Below are 11,344 nucleotides of genomic sequence, written 5' to 3' on the forward strand. Positions count from 1 at the left end.
AAAAAAAAAAAAAAAAAAAAAAAAAAAAAGGTAGACTCAGGGAGCACCAAACCCCAATCACATCACATTTCCACGAATGTGAAGATTTTACCCTATAGACCACATACAGGAGGTTTATTGCCGCAGTCTGGCTGGGCAAAAAATCACGAGCCACTCACAGCCTTGTAAGGAAGCTCCAATCTAGATGAGAGAAATCAGAACTCAGGTGCCTGCACCAGAAGAATTGCCCACTCTCAGAGAGATGAACGAGCATCTTGGCGGTTGGCAATCCTGCCTGTTTCACTCTACATGACTTGCTGGATTTATTGTTGCCTTACCAGCTAAATTCCTCAGGTCTTTGGTTTTTGCATGACAAAGACCCTGGTGGAGCCAGACTTGGTGGAACTTACTGATCTCCCTTGGCCAGATATGATGGCTGATAATTAAATGTCAGTGTATGAATTCCTCTGCTTTCTATGCCCATAAAATTGGTGGGCCTAGTACGTATGGACTCTCTTTCTTTCAAGCAAGGTCTGAGGAGACTATGTAAAACCAGAGTCATCAAGGACAAAGGATCATTTTAAAGGAGTTTTTCATCTACAATCTGTATCCCAGGAGTCCTGGAAGGACAAAGAGGACAAGTTGTCTCAGAGGACCTTCTGTCTTCTTCTTGAAGAAATTTGAGGAAGAATTTAACAGACTCTGAGCCCGGTGGGATTGGAGATATTTGGACAGATTGAGTTTAGCTTCCTTTGAGGCAGGGATGTGTGAGAATGTGCCTCCCTAGATCCCTAAAGAACAAAAAGGGTTGGGTGCCTCTCCTTCCCTTATAGGCAAAAGAATTGGGGACGCACAGCGGGGCACAGAAACAACAGGGATGTCTTTGGCAAATCTGTAGCCCTTCAATATGTGAGAGAGGGAGCCCAAACCTGCCCCTAAAACCACTCTGCAGAGTATGTACCTCTTTTTGTGGATAGACTTTCAGCTATGAGGGAAGTACTCAGGAGGATTGAGTATGAGGGAGGAGGTGCAGGTGGCTCATTCGGAGGTGCCAGCCTAGCAGAATTTTTGCTCAGTACCATGGTTACCCACCACCATAGGATATCCCAAGGGACTGTGGGGAAGTGGTGACAGAGGAGGGGCCTTTGAGAGTCACCAAAAAGTAGCCTCAGTCAGAATCTCGCAGTTGCTTTTCAACTTCACCCAAATTCTCTCATCCAAAGGCAGGCCAGAATCCGGGGCTACTGTCTGCTTGCTTCAGGCATACCCCGAGCCAGGTTAGAAAAGTTGGAAATGACTTTGTAGTGCTCAATGTGCCTTACCCACATGGCAGGTGATTGGGAACTATAGAAACTAAAGAAACCTATCACCTAAGACATGAGACTGGAAGGTGTGCAAATCACTTTTAAGTGACTGAGAGATGTCTAGTTTTTCTTCAAAGGATAGTGAAGGCAAAGAATGTAAGATGCAAATGACTTTCCTTGGTGGATGTTGGGGATCCTGGATGAGCCCTCAAGGTGTCACCAGCAGGAGTCAGGATCAGGTTACTGTTCCACAGAGTTAAAGAATGAATACTGTGAATGCCACCAAGGTATGCAAGTGAGCAGGAATTTTATTAAAAGGAAAGCGAGAAAAAAGACTCAGAACTCCCAGCACAGTGTGCCTGGGAAGGGCAAGAAAGCTGTTTAAATCTTATACCATTCCCTCTTTTAAAAACATGTAAGGAGATATTGTAAGCTCCTCTTGATTGGTTTTGGATATTTCAAGTGTCCCATGGAGGGTGCAGGCTGGATTATGGATTGTGTAGTCACTTTCTGGGAGATGGAAACTTACACCCTTTGAGAAGCAGAAACTGTTTTATTTTCTATAAAAATGAAAACTTATTATTTTTACATATGTATATTTTATTTGTTCTTTTTAGATATGCATGACAGTAGAATATTTTTTGACATATTATACACACATGGAATATAACTTCTGTGGTTGTAGATGATGAGGCATTATATTGGTTGTATATAAAAATAGGAAAGTGATATCCAATTAATTCTACTGTTTTTCCTATTCCTATTCCCCCTCCCTTTTCTTCACTCCCCTTTGTCTAATCCAATGAGCTTCTATTAAGTTCCTTATTGTGTGTCAGCATCCGCATAACAGAGAGATCATTTGGCCTTTGTTTTTTGGGGGGTTGGCTTATTTAACTTAGCATGATAGTCTCAAATTCCATCCATTACCCGCAAATGCCATGATTTCATTCTTCTTTATGGCTGAGTAATATTCCACAGGAATTGTTTTATAACATGTCATCAGGACATGTTAAAATGGCTGTCTTGTGATTGTCCTTTTGTCAACCTTTATTGTCTCTTCCCTATTCTCCATGGCCTATCCTTTTCTATCTCATTAAGGTTGTTAAATCCAGGGGAAATAGAAAATGAGATAACGATAGGTGGCTGGCCAGGGGTTGGGAAAGAAAGGACTGTGATGGGTCTCCTTTGGAAAAAACAACTGGGAAAGTGAGGAACATTGAAATCTGTTACCAGTTTAAAGTTGTTTTCTTTTCTGTGTATTAATTCCCTTTTATCATTCCCCAACTGAGCAATCATTTGCGTATAAGCCATGGTGTTGTTTCTGTAAGGAATGAAGGAAGAAGGCTATGTCTACCTTTTGAATAGAGAGTTTAATCCCCAGCACCAGAATTTTTTTTTTTTTACAGAGTTAAAACAGTTAAAACTTTCAGAAGAGAATATAAAGGGTAAATCCTCCTGACCTTTCATTTGGTAATAGATTTTTAGATATGAGCAACAATAAACATAAGTTGAAAAAATAGATAAGTTGGACTTTATTAAAATTAGAATAGTTGTCATTCAAGGACACTATCAAGAAAGTGAAAAAACAGCCCACAGAAGGTGACAAAATATTTGTAAATCATATATATATGATAAAGGTCTAGTATACACAATAAATAAGGATCTCTTAAAACTCAAAAACAAAAAGATATATAATTCAATTTAAAATGGATGATGGGGTTGAATAGAAGTTTCTCTAAAGGTATACAAGTGGCCAAGAAACACATGAAAAGATGTTTAATGTCATTAGTCACTGGGACAAAGCAAATCAAAACACAAGGATATACTATTTTGCAGCCACTAGGATGACCATAATTTTTTTTAAAAAAGAAAGAAAAGATTAAGTATTGTTAAGAATGTAGAGACTATGGAACCCTTACATGTTCTGATGAAAATGTAAAATGATGGATGCACTGATGTTTCTCAAAAAAATCATACATAGAATTATTGTATGACTCAACAATTCAACCCCTAAATATATATCCAAAAAAATTGAAAATAGGTATTAAAATTTGGACCTGGGTCACAGTAGCACCATTTGTAATGGCCAAATGGTGAAATTTACCAAAAAGTCCATTAACTGATGAATGAATGAACAGAATTTGGTATGGCCATGTAATGGAATTTTATTTATCGAGTCATAAAAAAAAAAAACAAAGTACTGATATTTGCTACAACATGGATAATATGAAAACATGCTGAGTGAAAGGAGCCAGAACCCCCCACCCCCAAAACAAAGTCATTTGTAAAATTTAATTTATATGCAGTATCTCGAATAGGTCAGTTTATAGGAACAGAAAGCAATTTAATGATTGCCAAGGGCTGGAGTGGAAAGAGAATGACTTGTTTATACATATGGAACTTCCTTTTGGGAGGATAAATATTATTTGGTATTTGAGAGGAAAAGGAACAGAGGGATAAAGGGAAGACATTCTTTGAATGTCTACCTTCCCCACAGAATATCATTAGTGCATTACAAAGCATCATGGCCCAATTCTAAAAATTTTTACTTTGCTCTTTTTAAAACTCTGCTTGCTTTAACTCTTCAGAAAAATAATTAGTAAAACCTTTGTTAGAGGTTTACACACTAGCATATAATATGTAAAGGTAAAGGAGACAGCTTTGGAGAGGGTAACCTGCTGGTGCCCCTCATTCCCCTTATTCATGATCACTGGGCAGACTTCATCCTACTGAATTGTGGATTTGGGTTGAGAGAAGCACTGACCAGCAGACTACTTATCCAGGGAGATTGTTAAGCTAATGTTTAATTTTCTTCCCAACCTCTTTGCTAGTTCCGCCTTTCTTCTGGCAAGAGATGTAGCCAGGAAGGAAAGCACTGCTTGTGTAATGAATGGTGTCAAGGTTTAGAACTGTGAAGTCTCTTGATAAGCCTGGAATTTGTGTTTTGTGGAAATAACTGACAAAGGTCAAGTTCCCTCTCAGTTCTGCCTGGAGAGATAATCCTCTGTGTCTTACTGATTCAGAAATAGGATGCATTTGGTGCAAGATGCCTTATTTCTCCTACAGTTAGATCTCAGACAGCTTGGAACAGAATTTTCTCCATCTGACAAATTTGATTTGGCTTTTTGGTCCTCAAACTTTTCCTAGTACCAGAAACCTTTTCTCAGAAAAAATCTTGACACTGTATTCATACATGTCAATATTTAGATGGAGAGCTCCTGCAGCTGAAGAAGAGGTTGAAGGAATATCAGTGTTGCTTAAATTCACCTAGTCATGGGAGGCCTCAAGACTATAGGGTTCTTCAGAAGAGATATGAAAAGCACCAATCTGCAGAAATGTCCTGCCATGTTTCATATCTGAGAAATGTGCATGTTCTAAGAGAGATGATAGCCTTCAATATTTTATCCCCAGAAAGTTATGACAGGTGTCTAACACAGACCAAGAGAGAATATGCAGGCTGGATGATACCAAATGGATTCCTCCTTGGAATGCGGCTGAACTGAGTATAATGAGATGTGAAAGTTTGTAGTCTGGCTTTGGGCACAGTTTTTGTACCAGCCTGCGGTTGTTCCTTTCATCCTGATCTGTTGCTGGGGAAATTATGTTGAGCACCTTCATCTTCACAATGGGACACACCCTATACTTTCCCTACTTGATTTGTTTGCCCATTCCACCCTGCTCTTGATTGTTTGCTCATTCCATCCCCCATGCAGAGTAATTTCCAATTGCCCAAGCTCATGATCATATTCCATTTTGCCTTGTACACAAGGCTCTATTGTTTGACAGATTGACCTGTGAGTACCATTTTAATGTAAGTGATGTTTTATAGAGTCTGCAAATATTCTTATTTTCAATAACGAGGTAAGTAGTCTTATCTTTGTGGTTTCCAATGTCAGGGAGAGTGGTTTAGGCAGAAGCTATTTTTAAGCAGGTGCTAAGCTACTTCACAATCAGCAGTTTTAGTTCCAGTAATCCCAGGAGTGTGCCTCCCAAGGCTCATTATTTCCTCAATCTACTAAAAACAAAATAGGAGGCATTACTTTTTCTATAGCTGTTATAGTAAATTACTACAAACCTAGTGGGTAAAAAGAACATATATTTGTAATCCGAACATTCTAAAGGCCAGAAGTCCCACACCAGGTTCATCAGACTCAGATCAAGCTATTGGCAGGGCTGCATTTCTTTCAAGGGTGTGCTGCTTCCTGTGGCCAAGAGTCTTAAAGAAGGAGCAGAGGGTGAGCCCAAGGGGCATAAGCTATAGGAAGGGACTATCTGGCAGCAGCTACAGGTACAATACAGGGAATATGCTAACCCACAGTGACCTGGTAAAAAGGAAGACCAGGGGGAAAAAATGCTCTAACCTCACTCTTATCTGATATGCCCCAAGAGTGACTGACCCTTCAACCTTCAGGATCCCTGGATGAGAAGACAGACATGTGAAGCAGACCTGCATTGTCCCCAGACATGCAGTCAAACCACAGAGCCACAGGTGTGTCATCTACCCTGACCCTTTGCATAACATAAGAAAGAAACAGATATTTATTCTAACAATCTGAGGTTATTGTTTATGCAGCACCACTCAGTACAAGTTCACTAAATCCCACCATTTTGCCCAAGAGCAGATTTTCCTGTTGGGCAACCTAGAAAGTTTCTGTGGATATAGAACCGAGTTGAGGATGGTGGAGAGTAGGCCTGTAGGAACACACAGAACACAGTGCAAAGGCCAAGGATTTGTTGTTTAAGGATGCTGCTCTCAGCAGTCATGTTTCTCTGAGGGCTAGAAATCTAGCTAGAATACAAGCTGGTGGCATAATCCCTGAGTCACTGGTGTCCTCCAAGGGTGACACTGCCTCCTGGAATAAATATCTGATATCTGATGGTGGCTTCTTCTTCTTCTTCTTTTTTTTTTTTTTGGTACTGGGGATTGAACTCAGGGGCACTCAACCACTGGGCCACATCCCCAGCCCTATTTTGTATTTTATTTAGAGACAGGGTCTTACTGAGTTGCTTAGTGCCTCACCATTGCTGAGGCTGGCTTAGAACTCATGATCCTCCTGTATTAGCCTCCCGAGCTGCTGGGATTACAGGTGTGCACCACCACACCTGGCTCCTTTTTTTTCAATGTCCTCTGTGCCTAGCATCTGTTCATAGGAGATGTAATAAAGATGGAGGTGTTACAGACCAATGGAACAGAATAGAAAACACAGAGACAAACCCACACAGATATAGTCATCTGATCCTTGACAAAGGTGCCAAAAACATACATTGGATAAAAGACAATCTTTTTAACAAAAGGTGCTGGGAAAACTGGTTATCTATATGTAGAAGAATGACACTAAATCCTTATTTCTTATGTACAAAGTCATCTCAAAATAGATTGAAGACAGAAATTTGACCAGAAAATATGCAACTCCTAGGAGAAAAAAAAAAAGGGTCAACACTCAATATATAGGCACAGGCAACAACTTTCTCAACAGGACCCCTAAAGCTCAGGAAATAATGCTAAAAGTTAATAAAGGGGACAGCTTCAAGTTAAAAAGCTTCTGCACAGCAAAGAAAAAAATTAAGAATGTAAAGAGAGATCTGTAGAATGGGAGAAAATCTTCTGACAGAGGATTAATATCCAGAATATAAAGAACTCAAAAAACTTAATACAACCCCACCCCCAATAACTCAATTAATAAATGGGCAAATGAACTAAACAGATACTTCTCAAAAGAAGAAATACAAATGGCCAACAAATACATGAAAAGTGTTCAGCATCATTAGCAATTAGGAAAATGCAAATAAAAAATACACTAAGATTTCATCTCACTCCAGTCAGAATGGCAACCATCTAGAATACAAACAATAACAAATGCTGGAGTGGATGTAGAGAAAAAGGAACAGTCTTATACCTTTAATAGGATTGTAAATTAGTACAATCACTTTGGAAATGTATGTTCCTCAAAAGACTAGGCATGGAAACACCATATAACCCAGCTATACCACTCCTTGGTATTTATCCTAAAGAATTAAAGTCATCATACTACAGCAAAACAAGCACACCCATGTTTGTTGCAGTATAATTCACAATACCAAACTATGGAACCAGCCTAGGTGTCCATCAGTGAATGAATGCGTAAAGAAAATGTGGTATATGTACACAATAGAGTTTTATTCAGTCATAAAGAAAAATGAAATTATGTCATTTGCAGGAAAATGGATGGAACTTGAGAACATTATGTTAAGTAAAATAAGGCCAGATCAGGGGCCAAATGTTTTCACTCATATACGGAAGCTAGGGAGGAAGAAGGAAAAGAAAGGTGGGGGGAAATCTCATGAAAATTGAAAGGAGATCAGTAGAAGAAAGGGGCGGGGAAGGGAGAAAGGGAAATACTGGGGAATGATACTGGCCAAATTATAGTGTTATATTGTGTGCATGTGCAGATAGACAACAAATCCTACAATGATGTACAACTAAAATACACCAATAAAAAATGAAGAACGAACCGTAGGTGTTGACCCCAGTGCACATGGAAACATGTATTTCTGACTTACTAGTTTTACAGAATTATATTACACAATTTCTCTCTTCCGTTACCACACCATATAAGATCCTCTGAGATTAATGTCTTTAAAAATTAATTTGAAAGGTTCTTTTTCCAATTGTCAAAATACTTGTTGAACTGAGTATGGTCTAACTTGAACAATTTGTCTACTCAGATATCTACTATAAATGTTCTATATAGAGTCCCTAGCTCTTGGGATCTTTATTCTCTTCTATTTCTATAGAACCCAAGACTATTTCAAGGCCTCTTCAGTGGCAAACAATAGAAGCCAAAAACCCAGGGTTTAATCAAGTTAAAGGATCTGAAATTTAACCCTGAAACCCTGCATTAGGCATCACTTATTTGTTCTTCCAATTTTCTCTTTTTAAAAAAAAATAAGTTTTATTGTGTATTTTAAGGTAATACAACATAGAGAGTACACATAGAGAGTAAAAAGGTTACTATAATGAAGCAAATTAACATATACATTACCTCACAGAGTTACCCTTTTTATTTTGTTTTTATGATAAGAGCAGCTAAAATCAACTTATTTAGCAGGAGTGCCCTACACAGTACAGTTTTAATACCTGTAGCCTTCATGTTGCATGTAAGATATCTAGACCTATTCATCCCACATGTCTTCTACTTGGTATCCTCTGAACTATATCTACCTATTTCCTCCCCAATCCTCTCCTGGTAATCACTGTTTTGTTCTTTACCTCTGTATACTTGATTCTTTAAAAAAGATTCAACATATAAATGAAATTATATAGTATATTTCTTTCTCTGTGTCTGGCCTGTTTCACTTAGCATGATGTTCTCCAGGCATCTCTGTTGTAGCAAATGACAAAATCTTGTTCTTTTAAAGCTGAATAATATTCCATTGTACATGTGTATCTTTATCCATTTATCTACAAATATATACTCAGGTTGTTCCCATATCTTGGCTATTATGGATAATGCTGCAATGAACATGGGCGTACAGATCTCTTTATGAGGTGGTTTATACCCAGAAGAGGGATACTGGGTCATATACTAGTCCTATTTTTAATTACTTTGGGAACCTTCATATTGTTTTACATAATGACTATACCAATCTACAGTCCCACCAACAGTGTACAAGAGGTCCCTTTTCTCCATATCCTTGCCAACATTTATTATCTTTTGACTTTTTGAAAATAGTAATCCTAACAGATATGTGGTAATACCTTCCAGTGGTTTTAATTTGAATTTACTTGATGATTAATGATGTTGAGCACCTTAGAGCTCATATAATTCAATGGTAGAAAGCCACTAATTTTAAAAATAGGTAAAAGACTCAAGTAGACATATCTCTCTTCTAATTTTCTCTTGACTTAAAGCTGCTTTCGGATAATTTGACCTTGTGTAAGGGCTCAATGATGAAATTATGGAAAAATGCAGACTCACAGTTATGTTCTCTTGCAAGATATTTTAGCAAATTAATGTACTGGCTTTTAATCATTATATTATAGGGAATGGGATTTTCTGCTCCCATTAGTGCTTCAGTAAAGTCCAGTGTTTGGTTTCCTTTTCATATATAATCTATAAGCTCCTTGGTGAACTGGATAGTATTCATATTTGTATTCTCCAAGTTATGCACTATTTTTTAGGCCTCTTCTCCCTCTTGCCTAGGCATTCTGTGCTTAATCGATTTTGGACACATGCTGGACATTCCTGAGCACTAATTGCCTTTGGGCACCTAACATTTAAAGTGACAGCTGTCACCATAATTGTATGTTTTTCTTGGGATATGTTCAGTTGCTCTAGTGCAAGTGCCAAGCATACAGAGAATTGGATTTAACCAGAGTTGGAATTGTTGGGTGAGAATGATAAAACAAAAAGGAATTGAGTGATATTTGTAAAGAAATAAGAATGATCAAGGAATGTAAACTTGGTAAGAGGGAAAGTGAGAACATAGTTGAAATGATGAACAGTGCTAAGATGGTAAGATCAGTGAACTGAAGGTCCTGGTGAGGTTAAAGACTTGTTGGAATAAGATAAGCTAGAGAGAGGTTGTGATGATCAGAGAGTGATAAGCTTGAACTAGAGATTTTGTTAATGGTTCAATAATTGTTCTCAGATGTGAATTTGGGAGTGAATAACAACAGTGGGTTGGAAGACAAGTGCATTGGAAGTGAAGAGGTTGAGAAGCTAAGACCTGGATATTGCTTGGATTAGCTTCATGAATATTGAAATAATCAATAATGATGACAGAATTAGTGGTGAAGAGAAAGTTTTTAAGCCAGTTAATCAAATCTTTAAAGAAGAAGAAGAAGGATCAACCAGAATGATGAGATATGGCTAATTTTTTTTAAAAAAGTGGTGTGATAGATTTAATAGTCTGATGTCATATGCTTCACAGTGCTTTATAAGCATCAGTTGTTTTTATTCTCAAGCTTTTCATTTGGAAATGAAATATAGAAATTACTATCTCTTCATAATCATTTGAGTTGACATTGTCTGGATTTCCTTTAGTTCTAATATAGCATTAAAAATTTAATGTTAGCACTTTGGAATGGTAGAGTAAAGAGCTTGACAGTAACTGTAATTGGTGAGCTTTTCATAAAATTAAAATTTCTGGATATTTTCCTAGAGACATAGAATAAATGGAGAAATGTTTATTAGGGAAAATCTAAATGTTTTAAAAATTAAATTAAAAATTTTAACTGGTAGGGTTGGGGCTGTAGCTCAGTGGCAGAGTGCTTACCTAGCATGTGTGAGGCATTGGATTTGATCCTCAGTATCACATGATAAATAAATAAATAAAGGCATCTGTCCATCTACAACTAAATTTTTTAAAAATTTTCACTGTTATATGAAAATTGTACCTATTGGTGGTATCATGTGGTATTTTGATACATGTATAAATAGTATGTTTAAATCAGGTTAGACTTATCTATTGTTTGAAATATTTAATTATGGTGAAAACTTTCAAAATCTCTTCTTTTAACTTTTTTGAAATGTAAAGTAAGTTATTGTTATCCGTTATCTCCCTACTGTCTAATAGTTCACTAGAAATACTTGCCCCTAAACTGTAAGTTACTATCCATAGGTCAACCATTCCTTGTTCCCTATTCCCTCTACTCTCCTCATCCACTAGTAACTAATGTGTTACTCTCAACTCTGAGGTCAGTGTTTTTAGATTCCACATGTGAATGAGATCCCGCAGTTCTTTCATGACTAACTGATCTTGGTTATCCTAATGATCTCTGTCATAAATGATAGATTTTATCTTCTGAATAGTATGGCTCAATAGTATCCCATTTTGTATGTGTATGTGTGTGTGTGTGTGTGTGTATCTCACATTTTCATTTGATAGACACTTTGGCTGCTTCCATTTCTTAGCTATTGTAAATAGAGCTGATTCATGCTGTTTTTCATAATGTCTGTGCTAATATATATTCCCACCAACAACATGCAAGTGTTCCCTTTTCTCTACATCCTTGCCAGCATTGTTACCATTGTTCTTTGATAAAAGCCATTCTTACTAGGGTAAGTTGATATCTCACT

Source organism: Marmota marmota, unplaced genomic scaffold (assembly GCF_001458135.2).
Source record: "Marmota marmota marmota unplaced genomic scaffold, marMar, whole genome shotgun sequence".
Classification (NCBI taxonomy): domain Eukaryota; kingdom Metazoa; phylum Chordata; class Mammalia; order Rodentia; family Sciuridae; genus Marmota; species Marmota marmota.